The sequence below is a fragment of the Capsicum annuum genome, chromosome 1, assembly GCF_002878395.1.
Source record: "Capsicum annuum cultivar UCD-10X-F1 chromosome 1, UCD10Xv1.1, whole genome shotgun sequence".
Taxonomy (NCBI): domain Eukaryota; kingdom Viridiplantae; phylum Streptophyta; class Magnoliopsida; order Solanales; family Solanaceae; genus Capsicum; species Capsicum annuum.
The window spans coordinates 57,010,364-57,022,676 of NC_061111.1; the positions used below are offsets into that span (position 1 = coordinate 57,010,364).

Here is a 12,313-nt window from a genome sequence, read left to right on the forward strand (position 1 = left end):
CGACTCACCTCAGCCCTAGTTTTGACGTTGCCTGATGGTTTAGATGGATTTGTTGTTTATTCCGATACTTCCAGAGTTGGTTTGGGTTATATATTGATGTAGAGAGATAAGGTCATAGCCTATGCCTCTAGACAACTTAAGCCCCATGAGAAGAATTATCCTACCCATGATATTGAGTTAGTAGCTATTGTTTTTGCCTTGAAAATTTGGTGGCATTATCTATATAGGGTGCATGTTGATATGTTCACGGATCACAAAAGTCTGTAGTATGTGTTTTCATAGAGAGAGTTAAATATTCATTAGAAGAGGTGGTTATAATTGTTTAAAGATTATGATATGAGTTTTTTGTATCATCCAGGAAAGACCAATGTAATGGCAGATTCCCTTAGTGTATTGTCCATGGGTAGTGTGGCTCATGTTGAGAATGCTAAGAAGAAGTTGGTACAAGAGGTTCATCAGCTTGCTAGGTTAGGTGTTGAGTTGGTTGACTCAGGTGAGGGTATGTATCGGTTTAGAATAGTCCAGAGTCTTCATTGGTTACCGAATTAAAAGAAAAGCAAGATAGGGACCCCAGTCTAGTTAAGTTAAAGGAGTCAATCAGAGATCAGAAAGTAGAGGTTTTCTCCCAAGGGGGAGATGGTGTATTGCGTTGCCAGGGTAGGCTTTGTGTGCTGTGTGCATATGGTTTGAGGAAGCAAATTCTTGCAGAAGCGCATAGTATATGTTGCTCTATTCACCCAGGAGCTACTAAACTATACCGTGATTTACGGGAAATCTATTGTTGCTGTGGTGTGAAAAAGGATATTGCAAAATTTGTAGCGAAGTTCTCTAATTATCATCAGGTTAAGGTTGAGAACCAAAGGATAGTAGCTCTATGCAGGATTTCAGCATACCCACGTAGAAATGGGAAGAGGTGAACATAGATTTTATGATAGGGTTGCCTTGTTCACGTTGCTAGTATGATTCAGTTTGGGTTATTGTATACAGAATGACCAAATCAACCTATTTATCGCCAGTCCATACTTCTTATTCAGTCAAGTATTATGCCAAGCTCTATATTAGAGAGTTGTTTAGATTGCATGGAGTCCCGTTGTCCATCAGTTCAGATATAAGTACTCAGTTTACCTTTCATTTTTGGAAGGCTTTTCAGAAGGGTCTTGCTATCTTGGTACCCAAGTTTGTCTCAGTACAACCTTTCACGCTCAGATAGATGGTCATCTAGAGAGGACCATTCAGACCTTAGAGGGCATGTTGAGATCTTGTGTTATTGACTTTAAGGACAGTTGGGATAATCATTTGCCATTGATTGAGTTTGCTCACAATAATAGCTATCATTCAAGTATTTAGATTGCTCTATTTGAGGCACTCTATGGGAGGAGATATAGATCTCCTATTGGTTGGTTTGAGGTATGTGAGACTACATTGATAGGGACAGACTCAGTGTTCGATGCTTTGGAGAAAGTTTAGTTGACCAGAGAGAGGCTTAAGACAGCATAGAGCCATAAAAAATCCTATGCAGACGTGAGGAGAAGAGATCTTGAGTTTGAGGTTGGAGATTTGGTATATTTGAAGATCTCTCCTATGAAGAGAGTGAAGAGATTTGAAAAAAAGGGGAAACTCAGTCCCCGATATGTAGGCCATTATAGGGTCTTGAACCATTATTGAAAGGTAGCGTATGAGCTTGAGTTGCATGCAGATTTTGCTTCAGTTCATCCAGTGTTCCATGTGTCCTTGTTAAAGAAGTGTATTGGTGACCCAGTTGTCGTTGTTTCTTTAGAGAGCTTAGTTATTCTGAACAACCTTTCTTATGAAGACTCCCAATTGAAATCCTTGATCATCAGACTCATAGACTGAGGAACAAGAAGTTCCTTTGGTCAAAGTTCTTTGGCGGAATCAATCCGTAGAGGGAGCCACTTGGGAAGCAAAAGCAGATATGCAAAACAAGTACCCCCATATTTTCTCCGCAAACTTAGACTCAACTCAAGGTAACAGTTTTCCTTAGATTATCTCTTTTCTATTCTCAGTTCCAGCCATGTAATCATGTTTATGTCACTCCATGCATTCACAAATTAAGTTAGTCAGTCACCATGTTTCAAACTCAGTCATGTAATCATGTTTTCCGTTATGCATGCTCATTATGCAAAATTCAGTCCCCTCAGTATTCTCAGCTTAATTAGTATCATTTGAAGATGAATGTTCCCAAGGGTGAGATATTGTAATACCCCATAGTTGTCTTAGCTCAATTCAACCCATAGTGCATGTATAAGAGGCTTAGCACCTGCAAATTTAGCTAAGTGTTGGAGACTTAGTTTTATTTTCGACCGCTTAACTTCGATGATTTTTAAAATAACCTTCCCTACCCCAAGATGTAAGTTTTGAGTTAATTCATATTCAGGGGTGTAAGTAGCATTTCTTGGGTAAGTTTTGGAATTTTGGATAAGGTTTGGATTTCCAAAATAGTAGCTCACCGCGATTGGACTGCATTACGGTGAGTATAACGATAGAGGGGTCACTGCGTCGCAGTGAAGTTCAAAATGATAATTGTCAGATTCTAGTAAGTCACCGTGATTGCACCGCATTGCGGTAGAATTGCGATGACAGCCTTGGCAAGTCGCGGTGATGGCCCAAACGGCATTTTAGTTACAAATTTTAATTTCCCAAGGGTAGTCTTGTCATTTTCCCTCACCCAAATCCGTCCAAAACACAAAATTAAAACCCCAAAGTGGCATTATATGCCCCATTATTCATAATTTCTCTCCAAGAAAGTAATTCTCTCTCAAGAACAAACCCTAGTCCCTTCAAGATTCAAGCTCTAGTTTCAAGAAAACCACCAAGAACCTTCCAGAATTCTCCAATTAAGGTATGTTAGATGCTCAACCATGGGTCCATTTCACCTATGGAGTCCCAGAATCCGTTTTCAAGTTTAAGTCATGATCTTTACATGTTAGCATGAATTATATCCATGAACTCCCATGAATTTCAATTTTTATACCATATTTACATGTGTTTTCATTGAAATTACCCCTTGACATTTTTAAAGGATGAAAATTACATGTTGAATCCTTAACCCATGATTTTAGTATTGAAGTTATGTTACTATCCCATGAATTAAACTATTCCCATGCTTAAACCCATGAATTCCAAGTGTTTGATGAAATGCCTAAATGATTTGGGTTTGAAACAATGACTACTTATTATGGTCTTCTAAGCTTTAGTATGTTCCTATTGTTATTGTCATTGAGTCCTGGGGGTTATGATTACCCGAAAACTTAGTTGTTTACATAGTTCAGTATTTGTAGAACGATTTTATATAAACTATAAGCATTATCCTTCAATCAGTTAGTATGATCAGTTTTTGGCTCAGTAATGATTAGATCAGTTTAAGAATCAGTGTTTTTAGTTGGGAGTAACACTTAGCACCGAGTGAACTTAGGGATGGCATAACCTATGGCATTTAGGCATGAGGCGTTAGTAGCAGTCCCTAGGTTCCTGACCTACAGCCCCATCGTAGACTTTGAGGTGTCCCCCATTAATTAGGCATAACACCCTCGTCCTTTGAGACATCAGATAATGGATCCACACAGCCAGTGTTAGTACTCGTGAAATGGTACTGACACCCTTCCAACTGGGGTTACAGGTTGGACCCTGATAATATATTGGGGCATGTCGGTTATATCTAGCTCCTATAATTTTAGTGTCTTCACTGTAATTCAATTCAGGTTTGTATTGATCATTGCAAATAGTTATCAGTTCTTCAATTATCATATTTCAGTGATTTTAGTTTACGGACTATTCTAGTATCATGTTATATGCTTGGCCATGCATTTTTTTGATTTTACAGCTTTCACATATACCATGCATCAGTTATCTCATGCTATTTATTTAGTCAGTTGTTATTTATATTCATGAGCCCATGCATATCAGCCTAACCTCATTTAGCATACTAGTGCATTCAAAGTAATGACCGCATACTCGTTTCTTATGCTATGATATCTTATATAATAGGTTCAGATGCTCAGGTTCCCTACCGCACTTAGACATTCCAGCACCTCAGCATCAGTAGCAGTGGTGAGTCCTCATATTCCAAGGGGAGATTATATTTATTTCAGTAATTTAGTTCAGTAGTCAGCCGGAGTTAGTTGGGGACTTGTCCCATCAACTCCATAGTCAGTCAGTTAGAGGCTTTCAGATACTTTCAGACAGTTAGTCAGTACTTCTATTGTTATTGAAAGCCTTTACCGTATTGTTTTCAGATAGTTGTTTCAGAATTAAAAGTTTAGTGATGTTTTAGTTTTTTTATAACCTTATGGCATATTCAGATATTCCACTCATGTGTATCTCTTATTATCAGTTTTATTCTTATACTCGCTCTCATGCAAGCCACCAAATCAGGAGCATTCCTTGACAACTGATGAAACTTCAAGGCATATTCCTTGACAGACATTCTTCCTTCCATTTTTTCTTCCCTCAGCTATTGAGGAAAGAAAAAATCCAAAAAAGCACCAGAGAAGACATCCCATAAGGACATCTCCACTACATCACCTCTGTCCTAATCCCACTCTTCGTACCATTGGTATGTAATATCCTTGAGATGATAAGCTGCAAAGTTTACACCTTCCACATTAGTAACCTGCAGCACCCTGAATATCTTATCCATCTCATCCAAGAAACCTTAAGGTTCCTCATCCACCTTCACACCAGTAAAAGTAGGAGGATTCAGTTTCATAAACTGACCAACCCTTGTGGCCTCAGTAGACAACCCACGAGACGCATCCCACTCAGCCTGAGCAACAACTAATTTAGCAATAGTATGAATAGATTAGCGAAATTCTGCTTTAGTCACTTCACCTTGAGGAGGACTAGTAGCAAGTAGAGTAACTCCAGAACTATCGGGGATAATACCCTGAGATTGATGAGGAACTCCAGACGTAGGACCTACCCTATCCCCAGATGGGATTGAAGAGTTTCTTTGTGCTCCAGATTGTTGAGGCATGATCTTAAAAGTGAACAACTAAGGATTAGATAAAAATTCCAGGACATAGACTCCTAGCTTGAAAATAGAATACCAAGAAAGTGAAACATTCCTAATGCCTTGTCGTCTTTCTCTTATGAGTTTGGTGCGCTACACACCCCTAAAAGAGACTCTACACGACACGGCTTTGTGGACTCATAATTGAACGTGAACCTAAAGCTTTGATACCAAATTGACATGACCCGACCGAGGGCTTTGTTATAATGGGATCCCAAGTCCAACCAGGATCGGGGACCATCCCTTGTTACCCTGCCCAACCACCATTAGCGTACCTTGAGTCGACTGAATTCCGAAGATATAATAAGATAGCATATTTGGACAAGGACTGACTTTGGGATAGATTTATTCCTAGACCAACCCTACCAAGTCATCCCATCCACCAAACCTTACCAACCAAACCACCAAGCCAAATCGATATTGAACCGAGGGCCATAAACAAGGCCATAACCAAATGAGTTCCAAAACATAATATAATTAATCCCAAAATGAAATATAATGGAACAGAGAGAAATTATGTCCAATGATGTTAGCCCCAATACTAATACCGATGCTAAGGCTTACACCAATATTGATCCCACTCATCCCAACCCATAGCAGATCCAATTGGGACATGCCCCCAGCCATAGCCAAAACCATTATCCAAAAATAAATTAAAATGTCTAAAAATATCTATAACATGAAATCGAGCCTTTTGGAAAGATGAAACCTTACCACTTTAATCAAACAACTGTCCCCGTGTCAATCACTATGTAGAAGGATAGAATAGCCAGTTCCTGCATAGCGTGGGTATACAGTAACTCGAAGATGGGTTAGCGGGTGAACACTAGCATGAACTCAGGATAAGGATAAAATAATGCCATTTATAAAACCAAGTACAACTATTCAGATTCATACAAACCATACACACACACACATATATATATATTTTCATGCTGGGAAAGGGAACCAGGTTCAGCATGTCATTAAAACCTTTACCTGAGCTGTGTATGTTTGCCGTCCTAAACCACCCATGGGCTATATGGGTTCAGTTCCCCTTGCTGAAAGGCCCCCGTGAAGCCGCATGATTAGGGATGAAAACCTGGGATGACTAGTACATCCCCTAAATATAAAATGCGACATCATGCACACGGTCACTTCGACTAAACCTCACATCGACAAATATGAGTTTCCAATTTTGGTCTGCCCGGGACCTCCACCTTCCACGACTTTGCTACACACCCTGCCATTATTGCCCAATTAAAATCATTACCAAGAACCCAACCAATCCATTTACCATTTATTAACCAAGGCCATCAGTATTGGTATCATCATACTAACAATAACTTACAAGTTTTGTCCTTAACCAAACCTTAAGGGATTTCTATGTACCCCTCACGATTTCCAATCCATTTAAGACCTTTTAAACCAATCATATTTTTTAGGGTTCCATTACCAAGAAAAACCAATATTATAGTGGAAACACTGCTAAAGGCATTTTATCAAACACATTGGGGCATAGTATTTCCAAAACCAAATTCCATTACCAAAGAACCATTTCCATGCAACCAATTATCCAAAACCACTATTAATGCATACAAAAATATAACTAAAATATGGGAAAACCGTAACCAAGCATTTATAACAAAAACCCCCCAAATCATATTTGAGAATGCAAAATCATACAACATTCAAATCATAAAAACATTGTATAAAACCATGCCATTTGTTGGAACTAACAATGAGGGAAGAGAACATGCCTTAATTGACAAAGTAGATGGAGAGAAACCACCAATAAAATCCCCAATTTAGTCCTCTAGTTGAAACCCTAACTTTCTTTCTCAAAAGCTCTTGAGAGAATTATAGAGTGTTTAAGAAGAGTTTCTATGTGTTAATGAATAGAATAATAGGGTAAATAGCCTCTTAGGTGTGTTAGAAGTCATAGGGCCTTTTAGGGTAAGTGGGGAAATGTCTAGAATACCCACACTTAAGTTGCACAAAAATCCTATCACAGGGGTACGACTGACCCTTACGAGTCGTACCTTTCTATACGAGTGGCACCCACCACTCATATCCTAAGCCTCAACCCTTGGACCCATCACAGTCCAGTGTACGACTCATACTACCCTAGTCGTATCGGTAGCATACGATCTGTACCCTTCACCCGTATCCTTGGCAAGATAGAATCATAGAAGGTTTGAACACTGGCCACTATATGAGTCCCTGGTATGATTCGTACCCTGACTTACGACTCACAGTGAGCCACTCGTACTCAGATCCAATTTAAGCAACCAAGTCTAAGGTTAATTGAAGGAACCAAATTATCCGTATCCAACCATATGACTCGTACCACCAAGTCGTACCCATTAAAGTTACCAAAATACATCCATCAATTGATACTGGTTAGTATGCGGCTGGACCATACCATTCGTACCCAAGTGTACAACTCGTTCCCCTAAGTCGTATCTTGCCTAAAAAGCAAAAATCAAGGAAATTTTCTAAGGTCCAAAACCCAGGGTGTTTCAATCTCTCCTACTAGGAATATTCATTCCCGAATAACGAATAAGGTAGGGGTAGTCAAACGCACGAGTCATTTGCATTATCAAATATATTTCCAATCCTTAACAAAGTTTGAAAACAAAAGAGGCAAAGATATTAATCTTTTCATTAACAAATTCAGAAAATAAAGATGTGTTGAAGACACATACCTTCCGCACAAATCCCAAGGGTAAAAAACTGATGCAGATACTTGGATTTCATGTCCTCCTCCGATTCTCACATAACTTCTTCCACCTTATGGTTCTGCCACAGAAACTTAACTGAAGCCATATCCTTGGTTCTCAACCAATGAACCTGTCTATTCAAGATCTCAACCAAGACCTTGTCATAAGACGGAGAGTCCGAGATACCCAACCCCTCCAAAGGAACCATCAAAGAAGGATCACCAAGACACTTCCTCAGCAAGGAGACATGACATATCAGATGAATCAAGATCAAGCTTGAAGGTAACTCCAACTCGTAAGCATCATTCCCAACCCTCCACAAATTCTCATAAGGACCAACATACCAGGGACTTAGCTTCCCCCTCTTACTAAACTGCACTACTCCCTTAATAGGAGATACCTCAAGGAAAACCTTATCCCCAACCTCAAACTCCAAGTCTCTACACCTAATATCCACATAGGACTTTTGGCAACTTTGGGCAACCTTAAACCTATCCCAAATCACCTTTACCTTCTCCATAGCATGGTAAACCAAGTTGGGACCAAACATATCCGCCTCCTCAAGCTCAAACCAACTAATAGGAGATCTATAACTCCTACCATACAATGCCTCAGAAGGAGCCATACCAATACTAGAATGATATCTATTATTGTAAGCAAACTCTACCAAAGGTAGATACTCAACCCAATTGCCTCCATAATCAGTCACACAAGCCTAAAGCATATCCTTCAATGCCAAAATAGTTCTCTCTGCTGAGGGTGGAAAACAGTACTCTGACCAACCTGAGTCCCCAACCCTTTCTGGAAAGACCGCCAGAAGTAAGACGTAAACTGCATGCCACAATCAGAAATAATTAAAACAGGTACCCCATGCAGCTTCACAATCTCCTGAAGATATAACTTCACATAATTCTCTACCGAGAAGGTAGTCCTCACTGGTAAGAAGTGAGCAAACTTTGTCATCCTATCCCTGATAACCCAAATTGAATTATATTGATTCTGAGATCGAGGAAAACTGGTAATGAAATCCATATTGATTACCTCCTATTTCCATTTGGGCAAAACAATCTCTTGATAAAACCCACTAGGTCTCATGTGATCAACTTTAACTTGTTGACACACTAAGCACTTGGCTAAAAAATCAGCCACATCCCTTTTTATACCACTCCACCAATACATCTTCTTAAGATCATGATACATATTCATGGAACTGGGATTAACAACATAGCACGACTTATGCACCACAACCAAAATTCTTTGTTGCAAACCGTCGATATCTAGACACACAACCTTTCTTGGTACCATAAAGTATCATCACCACTGATCTCAAACACTATCACCTTTTTCCTACCAACATCACCCTTGATTTTTATCAAGACATGATCCAATGTTTGCTTCTTCTTTGATCTCTGCACCAAGAGATGATCGAACCACTTCTTGTACTATTACACCTCCATATTGGAGCCTAAGAGGCGAACTCCAAGATTATCCAAGCGGTGAATATCCTTCACCAATTCCCGCTTTCCTTTCTCCACATAAGCTAAACTCTTCACGAACAATCTGCTATCACCAACCATGTTATCCTTACCTGGGTGATCGTGAAGACTTATATCATAGTCTTTGAGAAGCTCAAGCCATCTCCTCTATCTGAGATTGAGCTCCTTCTGAGTGAACACATACTGAAGATTCTTATGATAAAAAAAGATGTATACGTGTACACCATACAAATAATGCTGCCATATTTTCAAGGCAAACACAACCACTAACAATTCCAAATCATGAGTAGGATAGTTCCTTTTATGTACCTTCAACTGCCTGGAAGCATATGCAATCACCTTCCCATGCTGCATCAAAGCACAACCAAGACCTACATGAGATACATCACAATAGACCACAAACCCATCACAGTCTTCCAACAAAGTCAGAATTAGAGTCGAAGTCAGCTTATCTTTCAACTTCTCAAAACTCCCCTGACATGCATTCGACCAACAAAACTTATCCTTCTTCTAAGTCAACTTAGTCAAAGGAGTAGCTATGATAAAAAATACTTTCATAAACCGCTGATAATACCCAGTCAAATCTAAGAAGCTCTGAATATCAATTGGATTCATGGGTATAGGCCACCTTTTAACCACAACAACCTTTTGTAGATCCACCATGATCCCCTTGCTAGAAATAATATGACCAAGAAAATTCACAGCGTTCAACCAAAACTCACACTTGGAGAACTTGGCATACAACTATTGTTTTTTCAAGGTTTGCAGTACCACATAGAGGTGATTAGCATAATACACCTTACTTTTGGAATAAACTAGAATGTCATCAATAAACACAATGACGAAAAGATCCAAGAAATGTCCATACCGAGTATGAAAAACCATCTTAGGGATATCCACCTCCCTCATATTTAGTTGATGATACCTATACTGAAGATCTATCTTAGAAAAGAAGTTGGCACCTTGCAAATGGTCAAACATATCATCTATCCTTGGGAGTGGATACTTGTTCTTGACCATCACCTAATTCAACTATCTGTATTCAATGTACATACAAAAGGAACCATCCTTCTTGCACACAAACAACACAGGTGTACCCCACGTGGATACACTAAAATGGATAAACCCCTTATTTAGAAGATCCTTAAGTTGCTCGTTGAGTTTTCTCAACTCAGCCGATGCCATTCTATAAAGAGGAATAGATATTAGACGAGTGTATGAAACTAAATTAATACCAAACTCTATTTCCCTATCTAGAGGAACACTAGGAAGATCATCTGGAAAGACCTCAGAAACTCATTTACCACTGAGACTAACTATAAAAAAGGACCTCCCGAGTTAGAATCTTTAATCCAGACCAAGTGATAAAGACAACCTTTAGAGATTAACTTCTGAGCTCTAAGATAAGAAATAAACCTCCCCATAGGAGATAGGGAACCACCCTCTCACTCTATAACTAGTTCACCAGGGAACCTAAAGACAACCTTACAGGTCCAACAATCCAAGGATGCGTTACAAGAGTGTAACTAATCTATCCCTAGAATAACATCAAAATTCACTATATCAAGTTCAAAAAAATCCACCAATGTCTTCCTACCAACAACAAATACCTCCTATAGAATCTCTTAGTAATAACCAAGTCACCTACTTGGGTAGAAATAAAAAAAAGGATCCGAAATGACCTCAGGATGAAAACCAATACATACAACCAAATGGGGTCACATAAGAAAGAGTGGACCCTGGATCAAGAAAAAAATACAGGTCACGAGAAAAGAGTTATGACGTACCTATAACGACATCAGGTGATGCCTCAGGTTGCTATCCGGACGTGAAAGCATACAAACTATTCTGGCTAACACTAAAACCAGGAGCAATAACTAAAGTAGACACGACACCATCGGGTGCTAGAATAGAAGATGAAGCCATCAGTACCTTATTTTATCCCATAGCAACCTTATTAACTGGACAATCCTTGAGCTGATGGCCTGCCTGGCCATACTTGAAGTATTTTTCCCTCCCTTCATCACAATAACCCCAATGAGGACAACCACAGAACCAATAAAAAGGGCATAAAGAAACCAACTGACTCCCACTCGTCTAAGATTAGGCACCCGATGCCCAAAAATTGTCACCACCCTGATAATGCCTGTCGCCTTACTACTTCAAGTAAGAAGCACTAGAAGTAGAGAAGGAACCAAAACTCTCCCACTTCTTTTTCAACCAACTACCTCCATCCCAACCACCTTGCGATTGAGCACTTTCCTAATTAAAAACCTACACTTCTTACCTTGTCGATCTCTGAACTCTGCCTATTTTCTCTTCTCATCCTCTACCTATTAAATTTGAACAACCAACCTAGAAATATTCATATCTTTAATCAGTAAGGCAATATTGCTTTCCAAGATCAAATACCGATTCAACGTAAAAGAAAACTTTCTTATTCTCACCCTCATGTCAGCTACCAAATCAAGAGCATACCTTAATAATTGATAAAACTTCAAGGCATATTCCTTGACAGGCATTCTCCCTTTTTAAAGATTCACCAATTCCTCTATTTTTACTTTCCTTAGCTATTAAGGAAAGAAATGAACTAGAAAAGCATCAGAGAAGGCATCCTATAAGGACATCTTCTCTACATCACCTCTATCCCTATCCTACTCTTTGTACCATTGGTACACAATATCCTTGAGCTGATAAGCTGCAAAGTTTACACCTTCCATATTAGCAGCCTACATCACCCTGAATATCTTCCCTATATCATCTAAGAAACCTTAAGGATCCTCCCCCACCTTTACACCAGTAAAAGTAGGAGGATTCAGTTTCATAAATTGACCAACCCTTATGGCCTCAGCAGAAAATCCACCAGATGCATCCCGCTCAGCCTGAGTAGCAACTAATTTAGCAATAGTATGAATAGACTGGCAAAATTCTGCATTAGTCACCTCACCCTAAGGAGGACTAGTAGCAGTCGGAGAAACTCTAGAACTATCGAGGATAGGACCCTGAGATCAAAGATGAACTACAGACGTAGGACGTACCCTAACAACATTGTCCCTATATGGGACTGAAGAGTTTTTTGTGTTCCA

The 12,313-nt window shown here is 39.3% G+C and overlaps 1 pseudogene; it reads left to right on the forward strand.

Moving 5' to 3' along the window:
* Positions 1-372: 372 nt before the first annotated feature.
* Positions 373-12,313, forward strand: part of LOC107879032 — a 96,160-nt pseudogene continuing 84,219 nt past the window's right edge.